Raw genomic sequence first — 24,242 nt, forward strand, 5'->3', positions numbered from 1 at the left:
CGGCGAATTGGGAGCACACAGGAGCGGGCACAGGAGGCAGCGGAGGCCTGGAAGACTGGGGCCAGGGCCAGGGCCACCACCACAGCAAGGGGCTGGGGGAGTGGGGACAGTCAGGGCACGGCCGAGCTGTCCCCAGGACGCTGGCTTCCTCAGGCAGCCAGAGACGGGGACGTTCCCCGTCAATATCCGTGAGCCACGGCCAGGGCCCGAGAAGCCCAGGCAGGAAGGAGGCAGGAAAAGGGGCAGCGCCCAGCACCCCGCTGACCAGGCCCAGCACCCAGCAGCGGAAAGCGACCTCCCGTGGAGACAGAGTAAGAGAGAAGAACCGAAAGACACCGCAGGCCGCGCGCCCGGGGCGAGCGCAGGCCGAGACCCTGAGCTGCGACCCGCGTGCCCCGGCACCCACAGGGCAGGACGGGGCAGGCCCAGGCGTCCTGCACCTGCTCATGGAGCTTCAAAAGGCATTCACCGAGGTCCCCCGGGCGGACAGACGGACGGGAAGGGGAGGGGAGCAGGGGCGGCCCTGCAGGCTGCCGTCCACCCAGAGGCAGGCAGGGCAGTCGGAAGAGTCCAGGAGAAAACCCGAGGCCGCGGGCCGGACGGTGAAGACCCGCCTTGTCGGGTGTCCACCGGGGTCAGAGGGCTGCGCGGGGCCCTTCGGGCGCCTGGGCTCACGCGTCCCTTTTCTGGTGAGAGCAGATGAGGCCTCCTCTTGGCTCCACGTCGCGACTGTGGCCTTGGCGCTGGACCTGCAGGTCACCCCTGCACCACCACACACCTGGGAGAGACTCAGGACCAGGGGAGGAACCGGTCACCAGCAAGGAGGCCGAGTCAAGTGCTTGTCCACCTCCGGCCCCCTCCCCGGGCGGGGAGCCCCTGGAGGCTGGGCCTGCCTGGCCACAGCTGGGAACTGGCTCCCTGCCCTGTCCCCGCGTCCTGCTCCCTGGGCAGCCAGCGTCAGGCTGGTGCAGGAGGTCAGCCTGAGGAGCTGTCTGGGCCCGGGTCACCGGGACACTCAGGGGTGCTCTCCTGTCCCTGTCCCTGTGAAGGGACGGCTGGCTTACTTGACTTGCTTTGCGGAGGTGGATCTGTGGACCCCACCGGGTCAGGGTGACTGAGCGGTGGCACTGGTTTAAGATGACCTGGAGCTCAAGGGCGCGGGCGGGTCTGGGCGCTCGGGGCCCCGGAGCAGGTCTCTTCACAGAGTGGCTTTGTCGGAGCTGCCTGAACTCTGCGGGGTGGCCCTGGCTCTATTTGGTACCACAGCAGGAGAAACCGCTCTGCGTGTCTGACTCTAGAGCTGTGGGGTTATGCGACCCGAACTCTAGGCTTGGCTCCCCTGCTGCTGGCTGTGTGCCCTTCGGCAAGTAGCACGATCTCTCTGAGCCCCAGTTGCTGTCCTTGGTGGCGAGCATCAGGCCTTTGGCCGGCCCTTGTAGGAGGGCTCTCTGCAGTGCTACTCGTCTCAGATGCCGTGCTGTCCCCACCCAAGCCCTGGCCTTACCTTGCTGTGACCAAAGCATCGGGTTGGGCCAAACCTGCTGGAGACCAGGACAAAGCCAGGGGGGAAGCTGTCCCGTTTGTTCCGTGGCCCTTGGCTGCCCAGGGTCTGAGCTCTCCTCCTCATCATCCGAGACTTGCCGGGGCATTGGCCTGGAAGCTGGTGGGGCCAAGAAGCAGGACAGGGGCAGGGTGGCCAGGCAGAGGGTCCACAGCCTCCCTCCCAGGAGCTCACAGCTGCCCACGGTCCAGCGTCTGGACGGGAAGCCGGGCAGGCAGGTGTCGGGCAGCCAGCACAGCGCGTCCGGGCTCCGCCTGCGGCAGGACGTGTGGGCTTCTCCTGGTGTGGCCACTGGGGCTGGCAGCTGCTCGGGCGGGTCCTGCTTGGGGCCTGCAGTTGCCATGAGGCTGTGGAGAGGAAGTGGCCAGGGCAGCTGGGCTGGAGGGAAGGTACCGGGTGCCAGGGCAACTCCCAAGGTCCTGTGGAAGCGGGGAGCCGGGGCAGGCGGACCCAGCCTGGGCCGGGGGCACGGTCTCCGACCAGGGAATCCTGAAGCCCAGGTTCCTCCCTGGCCGCAGCCCTGCGCCCTCCTCCGAGCCTCCGCACAGGGAGGGCGGAGCCAAAGGAGGGGGAGAGAGGAGGACAGGGAGGCCGCGGGCCTCCCTCCGCCAGCCGTGGCCATCGGGAGCACCTCGCTGCCAGGCAGCGCACGGGCCAGCACCAAGCCAAAGGAGGCCCAGTGGGGACCATCTGAGCTGCCCGCGCTCAGCCTGCCCAGGCAGGAAGACGGGGGTTGAGCCCACCCACGGCCCGCATGTCACCTGCAGGACACTGATGGACCTCAGCAGCCAGGCCCAGGCCACTATGGACGCTGGGAGACCGTCCTGAGGCTGGCAGCCTTGTGGGGAGGGGCTTCCCACGTGACCTTCCCAGGGTGCATGGAGACCAGTGGGGGAGGACGGTCCCTCTGCTGACCCGGATGGTTGGAGGCCCACGGTGGAGCCGTGCTCTGTCCTTCCTGGCTCTGGGCTTCCTAGAAGGACGGTCTGGGCAGGGAGGCCCCTCCTGATTCTGACCCGACCTGGGCTCTGTGAGGCAGCGGAGTCTCATCCTGAAAGCAGATAGGCCCGGCCCTTGGGGGGACCTGACCCCGGCAATGTCTGAGCGCAGATTCCCACTGCCCACCCCAGGTCTGCTTCCCTGGGCTCCCCGGTCTGCAGAGTGGTCTCGGGTCTCCCAGAGACCCACGGGGGGCAGCACCAGCGTTGGGGGCCTTGGGTGCCAGGGATGCAGATTAGGCACCTGCTTCTGACCACCCAGCCCAAGCCGTGCCACGGCCATTAGCAGAGCCCGCCATGGGCACTGGCCCCCCCGGGGGCAGCGGCTCCTTCAGCCCCCGGCTGTGCGGTGGCACCCCAGGGCAGAGGAGCTCGAGACCCTATCGGGGGAGATGTTGTGTGTGCCACAGGGACCTCGGGAGGCACCTGGCCCCTGAGATGACCCAAACACTGCAGCACGCCAGAGCCGACCTGGGACAAGAGGCCAGGCCCCACGACACCACCCTGGGCGACGGTCACCCTGTGGGCGAAGGAGCCGGGGGCCTCCTTCCTGGTGCCCCAGACTCTGACTTCCATCTCTTGGCTCGGAGTCGGCCGAGTGGCCGAGGACTCGGTCTTCGTCGTCGGGCGGATGGGCCAGCACCTTCTCTTTGCCACTTGCCAACAACCAGGCCCCCCAGCTGCCATTTCACCTGTGACTTGATGGGGACGCGCCCCGGGGAGCCAGTGATCTAGGACATTGTCTGGTGGCCTCTGGCGGGGCCTGTGGAAGGGCGGAGGGGCAAGCCCTGCCTTGGAGTCCAGCTGGTGACTCAGAGGGGGACGCCGGGCCTCGGGTGACAGGGCCAGGTGGGAGTGCCCTGCTGTAAACGGATGGGTCACTTTCCAGCACTGATTGGGAGCCCTGGGCAGAAAGTCCCCTGTGACCGTCATTGATCTCATCAGGTCTTTTGGCAAGAAGCAGGTGGAGGAAGATCCTCCCAGACTCGTGGCTGGCACAGCCTCGGGGACAGGGCTCTCCATAGCCGCCCTGTGTGCCCGTCACTCGGAGCCTTCAGAATGCGCCCTCCACCCCCGGGACGACTGGACATTTCTGTCTCGCTCCGGCCCTGGGACACGCTCCCCCCAGTGCAGGACAGGCCCACCATGCTCGGCGCCGCCCTGCTGGGCCAGGGGTCTTTGGTGAGGCCAGGAAACCTCGCTCCAGGCCTGGCCCGGCCTCCCCATCCTCGCCTCCTGGCCTCCCTCTGGGGGTTTGCTGAGAGCTGCCCTGTGTCCTGGGCGGGGCTGCTGCCTCGGCTCCTCCCTGGACGGGAGCTGACTTCCCGGGGACGCCCCTGTTCTCCTGAGTCGAGCCCGGCCACCGTTGGTCCCGAGGCTTCCTGGGTCCCACAGACCCAGTGCGGCTGTTTCCTGGTGGCTGATCACCAAATGGCAGGTGCCTTGTGGGAGACACCAGAGGCACCCCGGTGACGCCCCAGACGGGACCCGACTTCAGGGGGTGCTCCCGTGCCCAGTCCTTCAGCACAGCCAGGCTGGAGGGGTGAGGGACGGAGGGGCCTCATCTGACCAGCTGGGCCCGGCAGAGCCTTCCAGAGACGGGGCGTGAGGCGCACGGGCCCCACACACCTGAGCCTGGGCCCCGCCTCTGGAGGAGCTCGGGTCAGTGGGTCCAGGCGGCGCTGGCCGGGGCTCCCCCCTGCCTCTGAGGCTTGCTCTTGGTGCAGGGCACAGGACCATGGAGCAGGGCGCCGTGTCTAGAAGGCTCCACTCCCCTGCCTGGTCCTCAGCTTTACCCCACGACCTAGAGGCCGGGGGCCTGCCTCCGGGCCTTTCCCATGGGCCAGGTGGTCTGGTTGGAGGTAGCGAGACCTTGGGGACCTCCAGCCCAGAAGTGGGTGGTGGCCGATGGGGAGGGGCACGGCAGACCCCCAGGGGCTCTGCAGAGAGCCCTGGCCTCGGAGGCAGACCCGGCCTGGACCTGCTGCCACGGCCTCCTCTCCCGGCCTCAGTTTCCCACCTGTAAAGCAGACTCTTCCCGGGTGCCCCAGGGCCCTCTGCGTGACACAGCCCGGCTGGGGGGGCCGGTGGGGGCTGGGAAGGGCACTTGCTGGCCGTGCGCAGCGGTGACCCTCGAGAAGCCACCTGGGAAGTGCGACCTCACACCGGGGCACTTTGAGTTTCGCACAGGCCCTGTGTGCTCCCTGGTGAGGTGGCCGGGCTGCCAACTGCCCTTAGAGGGGACAGCTCTGTCCCCTGGTGTGGGCTGGGGTCTGAGAAGGGCTCTGTACACCGGGGCCCAGCTGGGCCAGCATGGAGCTGGGTGCAGGTGTCGGTGGGCAGGAGGCCACGCAGGGCAGGGCCTACCTCCTGTGCTCCGTGAGGCCCGCGTGGACTTGGTGGCTCGGCCCAGAAACCCAGTGCCCGCTCAGGTCCAGGTGTCCTTCAGTGACATTCCTTCAGATCCCAGGTAGACAGTACCGCCTTGGTGTCAGCGTCCGACACAACACGGGGACAAGGGTGGCAGCACTCACACTAGGCCATGGTTTGTGACTTCCCTGTCCTGAGCGCTACCTGGCAGCAGGGGCACGTCCTGCAGGCACAGCCAGGTTCAATCCCGTCACCCTGCCCCTGCCTGTCTGTCACCAGTGTCCCTTCGGCAGGTGTGCCCTGCGTAGGTCCCACTGCATCCTAGGGACCCTTCATGCCCACCCTGACGTTGTGTCCCATTTGGTCAGCGGGTTCCCAGGGCTGCCTCCCGGGAGCCGGATGGCTTGGTGGTCCCGACCTTGGCTCCTCCCCCCGCTCCACTGAGCTGTGATTGACAGATGGAACCCTGTCGGGAGCCAGGTCTGCACCTCCCCGCGAAAACCCACCACAGTGTCCCCGTCCTTTCCGGGGTTCTGAACGGAGTCTTTGAATTCAGGTGCCCAGCGTGGGGCTGGGATGGGCCTCTACTCTGTGAAATGACCGACACACCCCTCTGCACGGAGTTTCCAGAGGTGCCAGCCTGTGCCACCCGAGACCCCGCAGCTCCCGTGCTGAGCAGCTCCCAAGGGCCGTGGGTGCACAGGGCGTACAGACACCCATCAGAGCACACAGCCCCACTGGCCCAGCCACAGGGCGGCTGCCGTCGCGGGGTCGGGGGACACGCCTCCGCAAAGCGACAGAGCCCCCGTGGTGTGTGCTGTGGTGTGTGCAGTGCCGTGGCAGCTGAGTGTGCACTTTGAGTGTCCCTGAGGCTGTGTGTCAGCTGGGGACCGACCTGGCCCTGCTGGCAGGGGGCGGGACCTCGGGGCTGGGTCTCTTGGAAAGTCTTCTTGTCCCTGATGTGCCCTAGGGGGACTGTGGGCTCCAGTCCCTTCCTATCCTCTCTCTGTCTCTCTTCCTGGCCGTCAGCGGGTGGCTGGGCTCCGGGGTGCACCCCCACCCCGGGAATGCAAAGCCGCACCCCCCACAGACCAGAGGCTCCACACCCAGGAGCCACCGTAACCTTCCTCCTCCTAAGTTGAGTGTCATAGGGATGGAAATGTGACGCGCGTGGCTGGGTCTCGGACCTCAGTGCCCGGCGGCTCCCACTCTGCGACTTCAGCGTCTGAGGTTCAGGGACAGGCAGACCTCCCCAGGGGTGACGAGGTCAGGGAGTGCCCAGCACAGGTCACCCAGCTACAGAGGGAGTCCAGAAAAGCCCCCGTGACCCTAGTACAGTGCGTCCCAGTGTGCCAGACACCACTGAAGGTGGTTTATCTCAAGTTAGATGTCACCGGGCACCTTAGGGATTTTTGTGTGTGTGTGAAAGTAATGGAGTAATGGAGGGGAGCCTCTGGGGGCTGCCTGGGTGGGTGGAAGGCACGTCCCACTGTCGGATTCGGTGGTGGTAACACGGGTTCAGACCCAGGTGAAGGTTCCCTGGGCTTAGGATGGATCGGCTGGCACACTTAAGACTCACTAGTGCCACCGCGTGTGAATGGTGCCTAAGAAAGGCCGGAGAAGGGCACACGACAGACAGACGACAAAAATCTCCAAACTAACCCCACTGCTGGCTTCGCACCAACATCAGTCCCCCTAAGTGCCGGTGTCTAATGCTGTCCTGGAGGATGGAGCCAGGACAGCCGGTAAGAGAGACTCGGCGGTGGCTTGGGGAGGGAGTGGCAGCCCAGCTCTGTTGGAGGTGAGCGTGGCGAGAACGACGAGGACCGACTCCAGGACCAGCAGGATGATAAGGGAGTCCGGCGATCGAGAACGCGAGACCTAGGCAAAGGCCCGCGGCTGCTGCACACCGGCCACAGACAGCCTGGGGTCAGCCGGTGTTTGAGAAGTGCGTCGAGACATGAATGCAGAAGAGTCTTCGGGGGGGTGGGTGCTGGACACCAGGCACCTATGGGCAAAGGTCGAGCTCAGTGTAGAGCAACTTCCTCGCATGTGGGGGGCCCTGGGTTCAGTTCTCAGCCCCACACACAAATAAAAGTCCGTCGACAACTAAAAAAATACCTACCTCATGCAGATGGACTCCGAATTCCAAATAGAGCAAAGACCTACCATGAAGGAGAAAACCCACACGACTCTTAGAGGAAGCAGAGGTTCGAATCTTCAGAACCTTGGATTCTGTGGTGTCAGAAAAATAGATAAACCAAAGAAAAATAGATAAACTGGACTTCGTAAGAATCAGAAACCTGAGTGGGTCAGAGAAGACTGTCACGAGAGTGAGAGAGGCCACAGGGCAGGAGGAAAGACGGCCACCCTGCACCTGGCCAGGCCTCGCCTCCAGAGTATAGAATGTCAGCAGTGAAGAGGCGACTTCATTAGCAGTGGCCAAGGCGCGGGAACGGGCCTTTCTCCCAGGAAACACGAGCGGCCACTGACTCATGAACAGGTGCCCGACCGTCCGCACCTTCAGGGAATCGCAGAGTCCAGGCAGAAGGAGGGGCCGCTCCACAGCCACTGAGGAGCGAAAGTGAGAAGGTGACAGGAAGTTGGTGAGGTCCAGAGAACCAGCCCCGGTTCACTGCTGGTGGCCAGGTACACGGGCATGACCACGGTGGACAGCCGTGGGGAAACCTCAGGATGCGAAACATGGAGTCACCGGGGGCCCCAGCTCCACTCCAGCTGTGCCCAAGACCAGCAAGAGCAGCCACTTGTGCCTGGAAGTTCAGGATGTCACGGCAGCGAAAGAGAGGACCCAGGCCAAGTCCCTCGGCCACAGGAAGGAGACCAGCCAGCCGCTCAACCCCGAGGGACCTTCTGTCCACGCCGTGCGGGTGACCCTGGCCGTACTCTGTGAAGGAATCGCAGGGCAGGGGTTCCAGGGTCCCCTCGTCACACCCAGCCGCCCCAGTCCCCAGACAGACAGGGGCCAGCACGGCTGGGGCCGAGGGGGCGGTGTGGCCTCACTGGCGATGCCCTGGGGTTTCCTTTTTGGGGTGTTTGAACTGTTAGTGGGGACGGTTGCCCAACCCTGGAAATGACCAAGGCCACTGAACTGTGCCCTCGAAATGGCTGTCCTGGTCAAGGAAGCTGTGACTTCAGAAGGAAGTCTGTGGAACACTCAGCGCCAGCGTGGGGACCAAGTGACCTGCTGCACAGACCCGGGCCCTGGCCCGCTGGCAGAGGGGGCTCAGCCCCAGACGTGGAGAGCACCGCGGCGGCGAGAGCCCCGCCCTGACCCTGCGCGAGAACACGCTCGTTCCTCTTTCTGGTTCTAGAAGAGACTCGCGCCTGTTGGAGAGAATCGGGAAAATGCCGAGAAACACCCAGGACAAAGCCAACGTCCCCTGTGGTCCTGGATGAGGGGCGGGAAACCCAGGAGGCCCCGGAGGGGTCAGTCACCCACAGGGACAGCAGCAGCGCGCCCCCGTGCTCAGCTGGTGCGGCCGCGGTCCACCTTGTCCCCGCGGAAGCTCTCTGTTCCCGTTGGCTTAAAGCGACTCTGGGCAACAATGGTTCCTAGAGTCCAGCTGTGCTTCCAGAGAACTGGCCCTTGCACGTGGACTTCACGGGAGTGGACGCTGAGGAAATCAACCACGTCACACAGTTACCACGACCCGTGAACAGGAGTCAGCAGGTGACCCCGGCTGCCCCCAGGCAGGTACAGGTGGCAGCGGGGAGCAGGGGCCGGCCAGGGGTCGGGGCAGGGCAGGGCAGCTCCGCGGGCGCGAGGAGGAGGTCCCCTCCCCAGTCTCCGTCGGCTTCTCTGCGTGTGGACACAGGTTTGCCATGTGGGGTCCCCGCTCCATGCTGTCCATCCCTGTCGTCCCACCATCTGCCCACGCGTCCTGATCACCTGCAGGAGGGACACAAGGTCCCCAGCTCTCGCCTTGGACTCTGGGGTCTGTACCAAGAAAAGATGCCCGTGAGGTGGGGAAGGGATGCTTAGGTGGGATTGGGAGGAGTGGACAGACCAGTGGCCTTGCTGGACTCTCAAGGGGCCTGTCACTAGGGGCACAGGTGACAGAGTCCCCATGTGCTGGGTCCATTGGCAGGTAGTGTTGGTTGGACGTTGACGGCCCTTGGTGAGGTCAGTTCGGGGGCCAGTGCCGTCCTGGATGGAGCAGCAGGGCCTGTTCCCCTCCTGGACGATAGGCAGGTCAGCCACGGCGGCCATGTTGCACGGACGGGCCTCTCAGTGGACGGCTGCAGCTTCGGGAACTGTCCTGGAGAGGTCCCGGTGGTGCTTTCCGACCTGCAGGGGATTTCAGAGTGGGCGGGAGCCGCCCGTCCTGCCCGGCAGCCCAATCGTTGCCAGCACAGACGGCACGGGGTCAACTGACCTGGACCTGAGTCCATCCCTCCTGGCACAGGCCACGCCGCCAGGCAGGACCCGCAGTCCTGGCTGGGGCAGCCGGACCGTCTCATTTGTCGACGGGGAGGACACAACCCGAGTGGGCGAGGAAGTGCCCACCACGTCCGCCTCACCCTCCGCCCCGTCCCTCTGCCCCCGGTTCACCCTCCCCCACCTCCACGCTCACCTCCCTCGGCCGCTCTTCTGCCGGCTGCTGCCGGTCACCTTCCCCCACCCTCCGCTCCTCCGCCCTCCCTCCTGCCTGCTTCTGGGCCGTCCCCTGCCCTCCTCTGTGCCGGGCTGGTCAGACCCTGGTTCACCCAGGGGACAGCTGGGCCTCACTGCCACCTGCGTAGAGTAAGGAGGCGTGGCCCATGCCTGCCCGGGGCCTCGAGCCCACAGGACGGCTCTGGAGAGCGGTCAGCCCACCTGGGCAGGGGCAGGAGCAGGGTCCAGCAAGGGAGGAATTCACACAGGCCACCTGTGGGTGGCAGGTGAGGAGGCGGCACAGGGACAGCTCAGGGAGAGGCTCCATCTGCTGACCTGGGCCACAGGGCAGGGGGCCCCACTGGTGGGACCGTGAGCCTGGACACAGCGGGGCCGACGGGAGGGGCCTGGCCACAGTGCGCACATGTGAGAGCCACGGGGTGCCGCAGGGACAGGGTGACCGTGGCACTGGCCGTCCAGCCATTTCGGGCTGATGTGTCTGGGGCTGGTGCCGGGGAGTGGGGACCCCGGGCCACCCCCTGGACTTCCCCTGTGGGCAGGCTCCTGGCCAGTCCCAGCCTGCCCGGTTGGGGCCCTCCGTCTTCCCACAGCTGCAGGACTGGTCCCCGGCTGTCCCACCGTGTGGCCTGGGGCTCCCTCCAGGGGTCCAGAGGAGAGCAGGTGGGAGGTCCTACCCCAGGGGCAGGAGCATGTGACCTGGGTGGGGCCTACGTGAACTTTCTCATGTACTTTCATGTCTCGGAGGGTCTCAGGGCCTCGCGAGGGACGTGGGCGCAGCCCAGAGATGGCCCCGTGCCCACTGGGGTCACAGTGGAGGGGCCCACAGGGCACATCAGCCCCTGTGGCTCTCCTTGGCCTTGGTCCCCAGCCCCTGCTGTCCCTAATCCCGCCCTGGATCAAACGTGACACTTGGTGGGTCCCCTGGCTGTCACGGCACTCAGACCGGCCTTGGTTTGGCGGCCTGGGTGGTTTTGAGGCCCCTGGGTGTGTCACGGGTGCCCCTTGGTGGGACCTGACTGTCGCCGGCCTCTCCCGGAGCCTGATGCCATGGCTCTGGAAGGAGGGCCGAGGCCAGGTGCCTTCGTCACTCCTGCCCCGCGGGGTCGGCGCTGTCGCAGGCTGTCTCCGTGGCGTGGAGCGGCGGGTGCCGCGTCCCACCCTGTGGTGCCGCGAGCCCGGCTCAAGGTGAGGTGACGAGGTCAGGGCCTCTCGCCTCCTCCACCTGCACCGCGCTGGCCTGTTCACGGGGACCCTTGGGGTCCACGTCCCACGTCCTGGTGGGTTTCGGGCACCCTGGGTGCAGCTGCCTGCAGCTGGGGGCCCTCCTGTGCAGAGGTGATGCCATCTCCGTGGGGACGCCTGGGCCTGCTCTGTGACCTCCTTCCGGGGACAGGGACCTCCACCCTATTTTACGACAGTCCTGCTACCTGGAGGCCAGCCCAGCTCTCGACATGCGGTCATCGTCACTGGGGGTTGGCCAGGCCTCTGCTGCTGTTCGCACACCAAAGCCCTGCGCTGGGGCTGTGCCCCCCGGCTGGCATCCGGCACATTCCTGTGGCCCCGGACAATGGCTGCCCTCTCTCTTTGCCGGTGGCCTCTGTGAACAGAGCTCTGTTGACAGCCCAGGCTGCTCACTCCCCAAGAATCCCAAAAATGGAACCACGTTCTCGGGCAGCTGCCCAGAGCAGGGCCCGGAAGGCTGCGGCCGGCGGCCCGAGCTGGGCTCTGCAGGCCTCTCCCTGGGAACCTGGGGTGGGGCTGGGGAGGGAGGAAACGGGACAGCGCCCGGCCCTGGACCCCAGCCAGCACCCTGGAGCCGGGTGGTGCCGTGGCACGGACTGCAGTCCTGAGGTCAGCGGGTCACGCTGGCCAGGCCCACACAGCCGTGAGTGGCCCCCACGGCTCCCAGCCGGGCAGGCAGAGGAGGCTTTGCAGGGGCAGCAGGACCAGGAAGGGACCCAGCCAGAGCCTGTCCCAGGCTGCATCCCCAGACCTCCGTCCTCAGCCTGCCCGAGACCTGCCCCTCAGGACAGCCCTCCTGCACCCACCAGGGGCCAGCCCGGGGAGTCCCTGCAGCCTGAGGAATGGCCACCCCTGGAGTCCACCTCCTTCGTCCCTCGTCTCTCCACGGCGGCCATGTGGGTGTTTGGGGCTGGGTCACTCCCCGTGGCGGGGCCGCCCTGCCCTGGAGGTAGACCTCCCGACTTCTACCCTGGGTGCCACTAGCACCCCAATGGCACCCCAACACCACCCAGCTGTGACAACCAGCTTGGTCCCCAGGCGTCACCCATGTCCCTGGGGCACACTCTTGGCAGCTGAGGGCCTCAGAAGGTCTTGTGCACGCTCAGCAGGTTTTCAGTCCTCTGATGCCGCCCACCAGGACACAGGGGTGGCTCACTCCTTCCTCTGCTGGGCTCCACCAGGGCAGGACGGGGCAGTTGGGCCGAGGGCTTGCAAGGCCAGGTGGCTGGAGGCCAGTGTTCCCTCAGTCTTGGGTCCTAGTGCAGCCTGCCCAGTCTCATGCCCCAGGCGACCACACTGTGGGGAAGCCCAAGCCGTCCAGAGAGGCCGCAGGTGGCCCCCAGTCATGGTCCCAGCCAGGCAGATGTGAGTGGAAAATGTGGAGACGGAGGTTCCTCACCCGCCGAGGCCAGTGTCCTCGAGCAAAGGAGGCAGCAGCCTGTCTCTGGTCACCCTTGCTCCCGAGTGACCAGCTGGCCCTGGCAGCTGGAGTGGTCTGCTGCGTGGCCTCATAGCAAGCCCAGGTGGCCAGGATGGTCCCATGACCTCACTGTGCAGAGACTTGGCCTGTCCCCAATCACATAGAGAGCCAGACCTGAACCCCTGTACCTCCCTTCCAGAATGTTCCATGACCCTCAGATGTGACTGTGGTTGTGGACACCCCCAGCCCATCATCTGTTCCAGCTGCTTCTGGCTACAGCACCCTGCTCTTCCTGAGGCAGCCAGGCCTGCACCCTGCTCAGTGCCAGAAATGGGGCTGGCTCCACCCTTAGGCCCAGAGTTGGACACGTGACTGAAGCCAGGGCAGCAAGAGCCAGTGAATGTCAGCCCAGGACGTGGGCTCAGACCCCTGGAAGAGAGTCTGCCTGAGCTCATCCGAGGTCTAGTGATGAGCTCCTGGAACCAGCTAGGCCTGAAGCTGTTGTGCCTCAAGTAACTCTCTTCTTGGCCGTAGCCAGTCTACTTTGGCTCTGTCACCTGCAGCGGGACGGTTCTGTGCAGCTCAGCTTCTGTCCTATAGCATGCTGCTGCCTCTCCCCAGCCTCTCCTGGTCAGGCAGAAAGATACTGCAGGGGCCTGGCATGTCCCAGCCACCCAGACGGACTTGAGCCTGCTGTGTGTCGTCAGAGCCCTGGGGGCTGCGGGCAGCAGGGCACCCACCCTCCTTGAGATCCGCTTGCCACCAGCACCCCCCCAGGAGAGGCAGCCACCAGGCCCTGCCCCCTCCCCTTCCCTGAGGCCGTATCCTCCCGCAGGTGCCCAGGCCGCAGGGTGCGGGCAGCGCAGGAGCAGGCACTCGGTCGGCAGTGGGGACTCGGTCGGCACCCCCTTGGCCTCAGTTGTTTCCTGGCCTTTGGGCCCTGGGACAGCGGGCCGTCTCCACACTGGACATCCTTGGAGTCCAGGAGACAGGGAGGCTGCACTGGCCAGGCCCCCGAGGGAGGACGCCCAGGTGTCCCCTCGGCCCGGCTGGACCCTGGGAGAGTCAGCGTCACCAGCTCTGGGGTCACGGGGACCTTGCAGCAGGGCCTGGGCTGGGCAGCTTCCCTCCCAGTCTCGGGGGACTGCAGCCCTCTGGGATTCCTGCTCAGGGGGGACACCGGCCACTCTCCCAGGCACGGGGTTTGTCCATGACCGTCTCTTGATCAGCTCTTGCTGATGCCCAGGCTCAGGGGTCTCATGGTCGCGGTGCTCAGAGTGGACCCCACTTGTTGAGGGCCACTGTGTTGGCGGGTGCTGGAACCCAGGGCTTGGGGCTCCTTGTCCCTCCACCGGGGGCTGGAGGTACTTTGAGGGGCCATCACCATGGCGGGGCCAGCTCCCCAAAGAGCCTCAGAAAGTGCCGGGTGGTCCGAGGGCCGGCCGTGGCCACGGCTCCCTGGGTACTGGGTAGCCACGGGGCTGGCGGCAGGGCCCTGTGCCCCTCGCCTCCTTCGTGGGGGTGGCCCTGGCCCGGCCACGCCAAGGAGGAGCATCCGTGACACGCCGGATGGCGTCACCGCACTGGAACACTCCGATGGTGACAATGGGAGGAAGGTGGAGATCTTGTCCCAGGGCTTCCTGGTGGCCTGGCTGCCCGATGGCCCTGATGGTGCTGCCCAGGCTGGCCCCGCAGCCGCCCACAGAGCCTGGACCCAGCTCCGCTTCTCCGGGGCAGGGCAGGCGTCAGAGGGCCATGCCGACGGCTCGGGGAGTGGCCGAGGGGCTCCTGTCGGGGTCAGCGCTCCGTGGGTTCCGGGGTGAAGAGCGGGGACAGGCGTGAAGGTCCTCGTGGCCTGCTCACAGGCGGCCCATCTCGGCGACAGGGCAGTGGCAACAGGGGCTGTGCCTCCCACGGTGGCTTCTCCCAACCCGGGAGTCCTGGGACGCAGGGCCTCGCCTTCCCCCGGTGTGGCACTGTCCACTTCCTGGCCTCTGCCTGGACTTGGCAGGAGGCTGGGATGGGAGGGAGGGCCCTTGGGGACCTGCTGACCCTCTGCTGGGGCACCCACCCTCTGGAGCCTCCTCCCCACCCAGGCCTCTGGCTGCTCCCAGTCCTCCCTGCCTCCTGTGATGGGCCCCAGGGGCCCCGGGCGGCCGAGGACTGGGGACTCTGCATCAGGATGGCTCAGGGATCCTAATGAAGGCCCCTGCGGAGGCCGGGATGGGGGCCGCGGCCAGGCAGGGCTCCGCGGGGACTGTGCTCTCTGCTCAGTTTCGCAGAGAACCTGAAGTTGTGATTCACAGCACGAGCAGCCATCCGAGCAAGTCCCCTGCCTGCTTGGGCCTTGGGCCGGCACCGCCACCTGCCAGGGCGCTCCGTGGGCTCTGCCCGGTATCGGAGGAGAAGGTTCCGGGGGTTCCCGGCAATCGGGGGTGGAGTCCGCCCTGCGGTCGCAGAGGGTCAGACACAGCTATCTCTCATACCTCCCGAGGCCGGAAGCCCAAGACGGTCTGACGGCGTGGAAGCCCAGAGGGTCCAGGGTCTTCCACTGTGCTGAGGCCCAGGCCATCTCCTGCCCACCAGCCTGCTTCCCCCGCCCGACCCCGTGGCCTCGACACCGGGGCCTCTCGGGCCCTACTTCCTGGCTGAAGCGTCTGGGCGGTCCTTCAGGCTGCCCTTGGAAGAGCCTTGGAAGAGCCTTTGAGCCGGCCTCAGAGCCCTGCCCCCGCTCTCCCTGAGCTCTGCTGACCGCTGTGGCCACTTCCTGTGCTCCCCATGCGTTTCCACCTGGGAGGCAGCAAGGAGTCACTGGCTGGCGCGTTTCTAGGAGCTGCAGGTACTGGGGAGCCACGGAAGGTCTGAGAGCAGAGGAGGAGCCTGAAGGGACCTGTCCGTCTCTGCTCGTGGCTGCCCCTTTGGGCTCTTGGTCTTCGTTGTGCACCCACTGTTGACGGCACCCCACGTCCACGTCTCTGCCGCCTGGCCACTTAGACATCTGCTCACTCCACAAGAGGCCACGGGCTGCTTCCCACCGAGGTGTGTCCTGGCAGGCTGGCCTCACCCCCCAGCCCCGGGGGCCCAAAGCTCTGGGGAGCCGGGACAGGTCCGTGCTGTGCTGGGGCCAGGCCTCCAAGCCTCCTGCAGCAGAGGACTCCCAGGCGGTGGGGGGCGGGCAGTGCCAGCAGCGTCAGAGCCCTGGGGACCGAGGCCCAAGCCCTCTGGGCTGGCCCGGCCTGCACTCCCTGGTCACTCCTGAAATGCTGGCCTCTGAGGGCGCTGGGGGCCCCGGTGCCAGGGAGGACCCAGCCCTTACTGCCTGCCTCGGTCCCCGGAGGGTCCGCCACAGGAACCCTGAGGGTCCGAGTTCACCTTTATGGTTTAGCAAGTGAGACCTGACCCCAGCCCCTGGGGATGGACCCAGGGTGTGGATGTCCCCAGCTCCCAGCCCCCAGCCCCTTGGAGGCCCCTGACCGTGGGCGCGTGGGAGCCGAGTGCTGGGCCGGGAGCCTTTCCCAGTGCGGGAGGCTATTCTTAACCCGCGGCTGCACCCAGGGCTAAAAATACGCCCGCTGCCTGTGGGAAAGCAGCCCCGGCGATTTCCGCTGCTCAGGGCTCAGGGCTAGGACCCCTGGGTGCCGTCGTCAGGACTGGGACCCCTGGGTGCCATTGGGGCTGGGATCCCTGGGTGCGGTCGGGGCTGGGACCCCTGGGTGCCATCATCAGGACTGGGATCCCTGGGTGCCGTCGGGGCTGGGACCCCTGGCTGCTGTCCCCAGCACTGCTGCAGCCCCTCAACCTGGCTTGGACCCCGTCCCTTCAGGGCTCCGAGGTGTCGCCTGCAGGCTCTGTGGCTGTCCCTAGAGGCGAGAAGAGCTCCATTTGGTTTGGGGACACTGGCTCGAGAGGGGAAGCAAGTCCCTGAGGCCACAGTGGGCCTGAGACGGGAGCCCGGGCCCTCTCCACGGAGGCCTGGTCTAGCTCCCCGCTGGGCGGCCCTCTCCATGGCGGGTCCCAAGCAGCCCCCCTGGACGAAGCCTTCTCTTCTCACTACACCTGGTCCCTGTGAGCCTGTCCCCCCTGTTCAGTGGACGTGGCAGAGTGGTCCCACTGCTGCGTCATGTGCGTGCCGAGTCCAAAGCCCAGGAAGCTGGGGCTCAGCTCCAGGTGGCCGCCGCGAGGCGCTGGGCCAGCTCTCTGTCATCGGCGGCCCCGTGTGGCCGGACACGCCCAAACCGGTGTCTTGCCAGGGCCTCCCGCGGGCCCTCCTCAGGCCCGAATCTCAGGGTCCCTGTCTGCCACTGTCTCGTGGGCTTTGTGCCCTCAGATGGAGGCACTGCTCTTGGGCATCTGAGCCATGGCCCGTGGAAATGGCCTGCCATGGGCCGTCCTGTGGCCAGCAGCTGTTACCGTCCCACAAGGAAGGGCCCTGCCGGGTGAGCTGCTGGTCTTCCCTTGGGGCACTGCCGGCCACCAGGCCCCCACCCCTCACAGCTGCACAGGCCAGCGAAGGGGCCCCGGCCTGACCACAGCACCACGGCTCTTGAGCTCTTGGGCCTCCCCAGCTCAGGACAAAACCCCTCCATGCTGTCCTGCTGCCTGGGGAGCTGTGGGTGTGAAGCCCACCTCGAGGGCTCAGAGGCCCACTGGACGGGCCCTGAGGTGGCCCTGGCAGCTCCCACATGGGCACTGCAGCCCACAGAGCCCACACTTGGAGTGAAGACGTCCCATCGCCTGCTGGCCAGTGACCTCGGGCAGTTGGTTGACTTCTGAGCCTCGATGAGCTCAGGCGTCATCTGGCCCGGGGCCAGTGAGTGCCCATGGCCATCGAGTGCCCGTGCTCAGGGAGCATGTCCAGGACTCGGGGTGCTCGTGGTGTCAGGGAGAGGCGGAAGGGAGCCTCTGCCACCAGGTGCTGGGCTGGGACCTGGCCAGGGAGAGACAGGCAGAGCCGCCCTGCTGGCCGCACGTGGGCCGTGGTCGGCAGCATGTGGACCTTGCTCTGGCCTGGGAGGAGGAGCAGGTGGGACAAGGCCCCTCATGTCTGTGCTTGGCTCCCCGGTGCAGGATGAGGGCCTCCGTCTTGGCCCTCCTAGGCCTCAGGGAGGACGAGGACCAGAGGCCCTGCTGGCTGGCGGGCAGGGTGCTGGGCCGGGCTCCCTGGCTTCCTCAGGGGGAGGCCTCCAGGGGATTGATTCTCTTGGGACTGGATTTTTGCCCCAACTTCACCTGGGCCACGTGGAGCCCTTAGGCCTGCTGGGCATTCCGTGGTGCCCAGCCAGTGGTCAACAGGACCCCGGCACCAGGGCCAGCACCCATGGACACCACGCGGCCCCTTCCAGAGAACAGGCCTGGGCTAGGCCCGCAGCCTCGCGCCCTCACGCTGGCCGCGCCCAGACACCATCTCTGTTCTCAGGGGAGGACAGTGGCTCTCGGCTGGGTGGGGGTGTTAGTGGCCTCCACTCTGCCCTGGCTAGGAGAGGCCCCTCTGAGGCCCCAGGCCTGCACCCCCTTGGGCTCCCTCTTCCCCACAGTCCCACCCCGGCCGGCCCCAGGGGCTCTCTGGTCCCGGCTCCTCCCACCCTCTGCCCTCCTTGTCCTCTCCCTGTCCTCTGCCAGTTCCAAGTCCCACCCAAGCCTTGGGGACTGAGGCTTGGCCTCCTGCGTCCCTGCATGTTTTTGCTTGTGGGACACCCCAAAATACCCGCCGCGGGAGGCCACCACTGCCTCTGCCCCTGGCAAGGGGCTTGAAAAAGCCTGGGCCGGGCCATGGCCCCAGGGGGTCCCGGGATGGAAGCTCCGGGCGCAGAGGCCGTGGCCAGGGTCAGCCCAGCCCCCACCCCCAGCGTGGCCTTGGGGTTAGTCCAGAGGAGGAGGCTGGGCTGCTTGGAGGCCAGGAGGGGACCTCAGGAATGCAGCGGCTCCTTCCTGCCTGCCCGGCTCCCAGCTTAGGGACAGTGGGGACAGTGGGGCGGGGCTGGGGACACAGCAGGGACCAGGGCTGGAGTCAGGAGACGCATGGAGCCCCAGGGCCACCTTCGTCCTGGGGGCTCAGAGCCCTGCGGATGGGCTGGGCCCCAGGTCTGGCAGTGGCCCTTACCTGTCCCCTCGTCCCACCTCGGTCCCGGCAAACCTCTCAGGACAGCTGGGGAAGGGCAGGCGCTGTCTGGGCCCCACCAGAGTCCGCTGGTCTGAGCCCTCAGCGGCTTTGGCTGGTCCCAGGAGGTCCGGCCGAGCACAGCCGCACGGGGCCCAGCAGGAAGACGGACGCCACGGTGCTGCCTGGCGGGAGCCAAGCTGGGAGCCCAGCTCCAGGACCCTCAGCTCACGGTGCCTCGGAGGGTCCTCCCTTGTCCGCAGCATGGCCTGCTCCAGGGCAGGGACCCGAGACAAGGGGCAGGGCCTCCCCTGGCTCTTCTGGTGTCTGGGACCACCATTTGTTGAGGGAATGACGCTCATGTCCAGCATTTCAGTAGGTCACCAGCCCTGGCTGAGGACACTGAGCCTGTCCCATTCTTTCCCACCGGACCCACCTTGACAGAGGGAAGGAGAACGTGGGACCCGGAGGGTCTGGGTCCAATTGCCGGCCACACCACAGTCCACGTGCTTGCGGGAGAGGCCCTTCACCTCTCTGACCCTCTGTTTCCCTTTCTCTGGGCTGACCTGTCACCTGATTGCCTTCAGGTCACACAAGATTCCGAGTGCAAAGAGCCTGTCTCAGAGGACCAGCCCATGCTGGTCCCACACTCGATGGACACCCAGGCTCCGCTCAGGGTGAGGTGTGTTGGGTGGGGTGAGAGGCGAGGTCAGGGCTGGGCGTGGGGAATGCTTTTCTCTTGGACCTTCTGGTCGGCCATAGGAGACACAGCCCGGCACAAAGACGCGTGGATCCACGCCACCCTCTCCACACAGGCGAAGGGCTGCAGGCGATTGTGCAGGAGGCCTTGAGGTCCAGCAAAGCCCAGGGCTGGCCTGGGTGGGGGTCAGGGTGCTCTCTTTCCTTTGCAGAAATCCCTGGTTTTTCTGTTGCCTGAGACAGCGCCCCACCCCCGGCCTCATTCCAGGGTGAGGAGCGAAATGTCTCTAGTAAATGCCCCTGGGAGGCAGGGGCCGTCCCCCCAGCCAAGGACAACCTGTGGGACGCCAGTCACGTGGTTCTTTGATTGCTTTGCTGGCAGGTTCATTCCGTCACCCACGGACCACTCAGCAGGTCCGTCCAGAGAGCAGGACGTTTGGGACGAGGACAGAGGCAGTGGTGGGCTTCGGGGCTCGGGGAGGGAGCAGCTTCCGTGGCAGACCGGAAATCTGACCCTTGGGGGCCAGGGAGTCCTGCTCTGGAGGCCAGGCCCCGGGGTGCCTGACCTTGCTGTCCACCTGGACGGCTGCAAAGCACAGATCTTGGGGTGTCAGGCAGAGCTCCAAGAGGAATGTGTTCCCTGGAGCCAAAAAGGGGCTTGCCACCACAGGGGTACCTGTGGCCTTGCGTCTGAGAGGCTGAGGCTCAGAGAGGGTGCTGTGGCTGTGGGGTCTGCCCAGGGAGAGGACCGTCTCTGGAGCCCCAGCCTGCCCCCGGGGGGCCGGGGCTCTGCTGCCCCACACAAAGGCTCCTCTTTGAAGCGCCTCAGACTGAGCCCCGGTTTCCGGCCCGGCCCACCGGGAGGCCCCGCCGCAGCAGCTGTCTCTGTTGGCCGCCCCGCCAGCCGGGCCGCCCAGCCTCGGTTCACGGTCAGCTTCCTTGCCAGAAATGTGCTCCAGCAGCTGCCGCCAACACAGGACAGTCCCAGAGCCTCACGCCTGGCCGTCTCCCTAATAGAGTGGGGTGCGGAGGGGCTGCTCACCCCGCAGCCCCCGCCAGGCAGAAGCCCCCTCTGACCCAGGGCCTGACGGCAGAGGAGTCCACAGGCGCTGAGGTCCAAAGCCACAGGCCAGTCCCAAGGCCACTCTGCCTTCAGCCTTCCCAGTTGCTCCTGAAGACGGAGAACCTGAGACCCTTATTGAGACACACTGACCAAGCCCTGGCCCTGTTCCAATTCCTGACAAATGTTCCCCATTTTGTCCTTACTAAAACCTATGGGGTAGGGACTGTCATTGTCCCATTTTATACAGCAGGAAAATGAGGCACAGAGGGGGCAAGGAATGGGCCTAGAGACACACAGCTAATGGGCAGAGAAGCTGGGTTCCACCCCTGGCTGGGGTTCCAGTGTTTTCATCCCGAACCCAGAGAAGCTCGGGGAGGGGCCCATGGCAGACGGCCCAGAGCCCGACACGTGAAGGAAGGGGCTGAAAAGTACAGCCAAGACCGCGGCTCTTCTCCCCCAGGCGCCCGAGGCCCAGCAGTGTTGGCGCGGCTCCTGGGGGTGGCGCATCTCAGAGCTCCTCCTGTAAGGTCCCGGCAGGCTCCGAGGTGCTCCAGAGTCAGGGGCGCGGTCCCCCATTCCATCCCCATGTGGCAGTTTGGAGGTGGGGTCTTATTGGAGGTGGGGTCTTCACATACGTACAAGTTAAAGCAGGTCCCCCCGGGGCTCCAAACCAGCTGGACGGGTCCTTACAGGGAGAGGGGGTCGGGACACAGGCCACAGAGGACTGTGTGAGGACCTCGACCTTTGACCCCCAGGACGGGGACAATGATCCTTGGGTTTTAGGCCGCGGCCGGTGGCACTTGCCATGGCAGCTCAGGCCGGCGAGGCAGGCTCTTCTCAGGAGCACGCAGGCCGGAGGGGACTCCAGAGGCCCCTGTGCTGTCCCGAGACAAGCAGGACACATCCCAGGTTGGTTCTGAGGGTGACTTGGCTGATCTTGCTCCTGCTGCTCTGCAGGACGTGGCCGCCCTGTGGGTGGACAGCGGCTTGCGCACAATGACACGTATCTTGCGGCAGATGCCCTTGGTCCGGGCAGGGGGACTGCCGGCTTCCCATGCACGTCTGTGTTCAGGCACTGCCTGGGTGGCTCTGCTGGGACCCAAACCTCCCCTTGCCTTCTTCTAACCCATCCACCTGCCGTCCACCCACCATCCATTCTCCACCCGTCCACCCACCGACCCGTCCATCTATCCATTCATCCATCCATCCAACCATCCACCCATTCACCTATCTATCTACCCATCCACCCATCCATCTACCCACTCACCCATCCATCCACACATCCATCTACCCACCCCTCCACCCACACATCCATCTACCCACCCCTCCACCCACACATCCATCTACCCACCCCTCCACCCACTCATCCACCCATCCACCCACTCATCCATCCAACCACCCAACCCACCCGGATGGGATGGGCTCTGGGCTCTGGACAGGCCCTGGGCTCTGCTGGCGAAGGTGCCATGTGTGTGCTTGGAGGGGCGGCATGGCCTTCGCCCCTGAGCCCAGCACGCAGAGGGTGCCTGGCCCACAGCCCACGGTGCTAGTGGGCGTTGGACAGCCCTGCTGCTACCTGGGCTCCCTCCTCAAGGGGCCTCGTGGGTGGCTTGGGCCACTCGGACATCTCCAGGCCTCCTCTATGGAAGGGGGTTGGGACAGCTGGATTTCCACCAGAGGGACTGCTCCGCCCCAGCTCAACGCATAGCTGGAGGCCACCACAGTGGTGACCTAGCACAGGACCAGGCCTCCTGGTGGGGAGGAGGAATCCCATCAGGCTGCAGGTGGCCCGCCCTGCCGAGGGCTTCACGGGGAAGCAGGCTGGGGGGGAAGACTGAGCCCCCGTCAGTCCTGCGGGTGGGAGTGTCCTGCAGGGAGCTCAGAGGACTGCTCCCGGGATTCAGATGCAGAGGGCAAGGAGCAGAGGGGGCTCTGCCAAGGGAGGAGCAGGTGGGCGCCCACAGGAGTCCTGAGTGCCCACGAGGACCTCACGGCACCCGGGGGCTGAGCGCCTCTCCAGGCCAGTGTGGCTCCCGGGAAGTCACCAGGGTCCCAGGACCTGCCTTCTCAGGGTTGGGCTGAAGAGGGAGGGTGCTCTCAGGGGGAGCTGATGGGTGGTCCCTGTGCAGGCCCAGGCAGGCCGTGCCACCTCCCCTGCCGTCCCCTCCCCTGCTTGTCCCTCCCAGAGGCTGCGGACAGAGGCAGCCAGGCCACCAGCACAGTGGCCCTTCTCTTGCATGTGAGCTCAGGAGGGTACTTTCAGCCACAGGAGGCCCTCACCCCACGGCCTCTCTGGTCGGGAGGGGACACTGAGTTGGGTAACACGTGGACAGCATTGACCCTCTAGGTGTAGGGTGTGAGGCCAGGGAGGAGGGTCAGCGGAGGCTCTGCTGAAGCCCAGAAGGCCACACCTGAGAGTGACTCAGAGCCAGAGAGGCGGCACGGGGTCTCCTGGCCAGGGGTCTGAGGACGCTTCCTGGGGAGGGGGCTCTGAGCAGGCTGTGGGCCAGGAGGTGTGCACCCCACGTGGGCAGGAAGGGATGGCCGGTGGGGCCCAGCAGAAAGCCGGATACCTGGCAGAGGGATGGGGCCCTGGGCAGAGGTCTGGCCTCAGGGCGTCGGGAGCTGGGAGGAGAGGCGTCGGGGCCACCCTGGGCACAGAAGTGGCACCCTCACCCTCAACTTCCAGGTCACCCACAGTACCTTCTTTTGTCACCAGTGTTGTGACCAGGCCTCTTCTGGACAGAAATGGGCACGCTGTCGCCAGCCCTTCAGAAGCCGTGGAAGAGTGACGGGTCCCCAGCCACCCCCCGCCCCCGCCGCCTCCTCCCGCTCCCGTTGGCTACTTTATAATACGTTGTGTCACTGTTCTTTCATAAGATTGTCATCTGGTGCTTTAAAAAATATGCTAAAGTGTATCCACCTGGAGAAGGAAGCGGGGTGGGTGCCTGGGGGTCCAGGAGGCTCCCTAGGCTCAGAGCTGGGCATGGGGGTGGGCTGGGGTGCAGCCGGTGGGGACCCAGCCTCCACTCCTTGGCGGGGCTGAGCCTCCTCCCCGAGAAGCCCTGGCTTGTGGGCCAGAAGTGGGGGAGGCCCACGCTGTCTGGCGCTGTCCACCTGTCCTGGGCTCACGCAGTATGCTCAGGCCATCTTGCTCTCTGCCGTAGTTGGGGTCTCCCGTGGCTAGGGCCTGGAGTGAACAGAGGAGGGCATGGACCGGCTCTCAGCTGCCCAGACGCGCTGAGCGCCCCCCTGAGCCTGGGTTCCCCGCACTGTGAGGGGTGGGTGTGCCACACTGCCCGGTTGGGGGCGGTGGGGTCACCGTGGGTCTCAGGGGCTTCAGAAGCCACAGGTGGAGCCCCCTGCATGAGCCACAGTTCTCGCTCGACCCCCACAGCCGCCCAGAGGAGGTTCTCATCTTTCCAGAATGTTCTGCAGGTGAGCTGGGAGCCCTCAGGCCCCGGCTGGCCCCTGTGCCCATCTGCGCCTGAACCGGGACTGGTCCGTCCTCTTCCTCATCCGCCCGACGGCCTGGCCCCGGGGGAGCCCGGGACCCTCGGGCATGCCGATGCGGCTGGGGCTTCCTCAAGACACACTCCAGTGGCCTAATTTGAGGAAACAATGGGCCCCATCCATATTAATGCCCTTCGAGTGACCCCTCGGGCGCCTGTGCGGTGCAGGCTGTAATCAGCAGGGCTCCGGGGGCTCTGGCCTAATTTGGAGGGACAGGTCTTATCATCACTCTTGATTCCAGTGACCCAACCTGACAGGCCGGGCCGCCTGCAGGGCGCGTCCACGTCACAGGCGGCCTCTTCCCAGCGGCCCACCCCGGCGCTCCAGGAGGCGGTGGCCGCGGGGCGAGGAGGGGCAGCACCAGGCCCCGCGCTGGGGGAGGCCGCCGGGCGCGGGGAGGGCAGGGTATTGGTCAGCTCGGAGCATCAGGCCCTCCCTGGACACACGCTCTCGACCACCCACCAGCAAGCGTCTGCTGCCTGCCGCCCTCCCGCTGCACCAGGGGCTGGGTGGCGACTCGGGCACAGGCTGGCCCGGGGAGGGGCCCTGCCGGAGCTGGGGGATGGTCGGGGCCACCTCTCTGCCACCAGCCGCCCAGGGAAGAGGGGTGGGAGCGCTCGGCTGGCTCTCGCCCGGGGCCCGG

General features: G+C 66.2%; 1 long non-coding RNA gene across 1 annotated transcript; it reads right to left on the minus strand.

Annotated features, from left to right (window-relative positions):
- Window positions 1–20,289: 20,289 nt before the first annotated feature.
- Window positions 20,290–22,874, minus strand: LOC124092980 (uncharacterized). Its single transcript, XR_006851807.2, has 2 exons — window positions 21,495–22,874; window positions 20,290–21,055 (listed from the first exon to the last, which is right to left on the minus strand). It is a non-coding gene; the product is annotated as an uncharacterized LOC124092980 (long non-coding RNA).
- Between the last annotated feature and the right edge of the window lie 1,368 nt (window positions 22,875–24,242).

The sequence above is a fragment of the Marmota monax genome, unplaced genomic scaffold (genome assembly GCF_021218885.2).
Source record: "Marmota monax isolate L192 unplaced genomic scaffold, Marmota_monax_Labrador192_F-V1.1 WCK01_AAM20220418_F8-fsc00038, whole genome shotgun sequence".
In the NCBI taxonomy this organism is placed as follows: Eukaryota; Metazoa; Chordata; class Mammalia; order Rodentia; family Sciuridae; genus Marmota; species Marmota monax.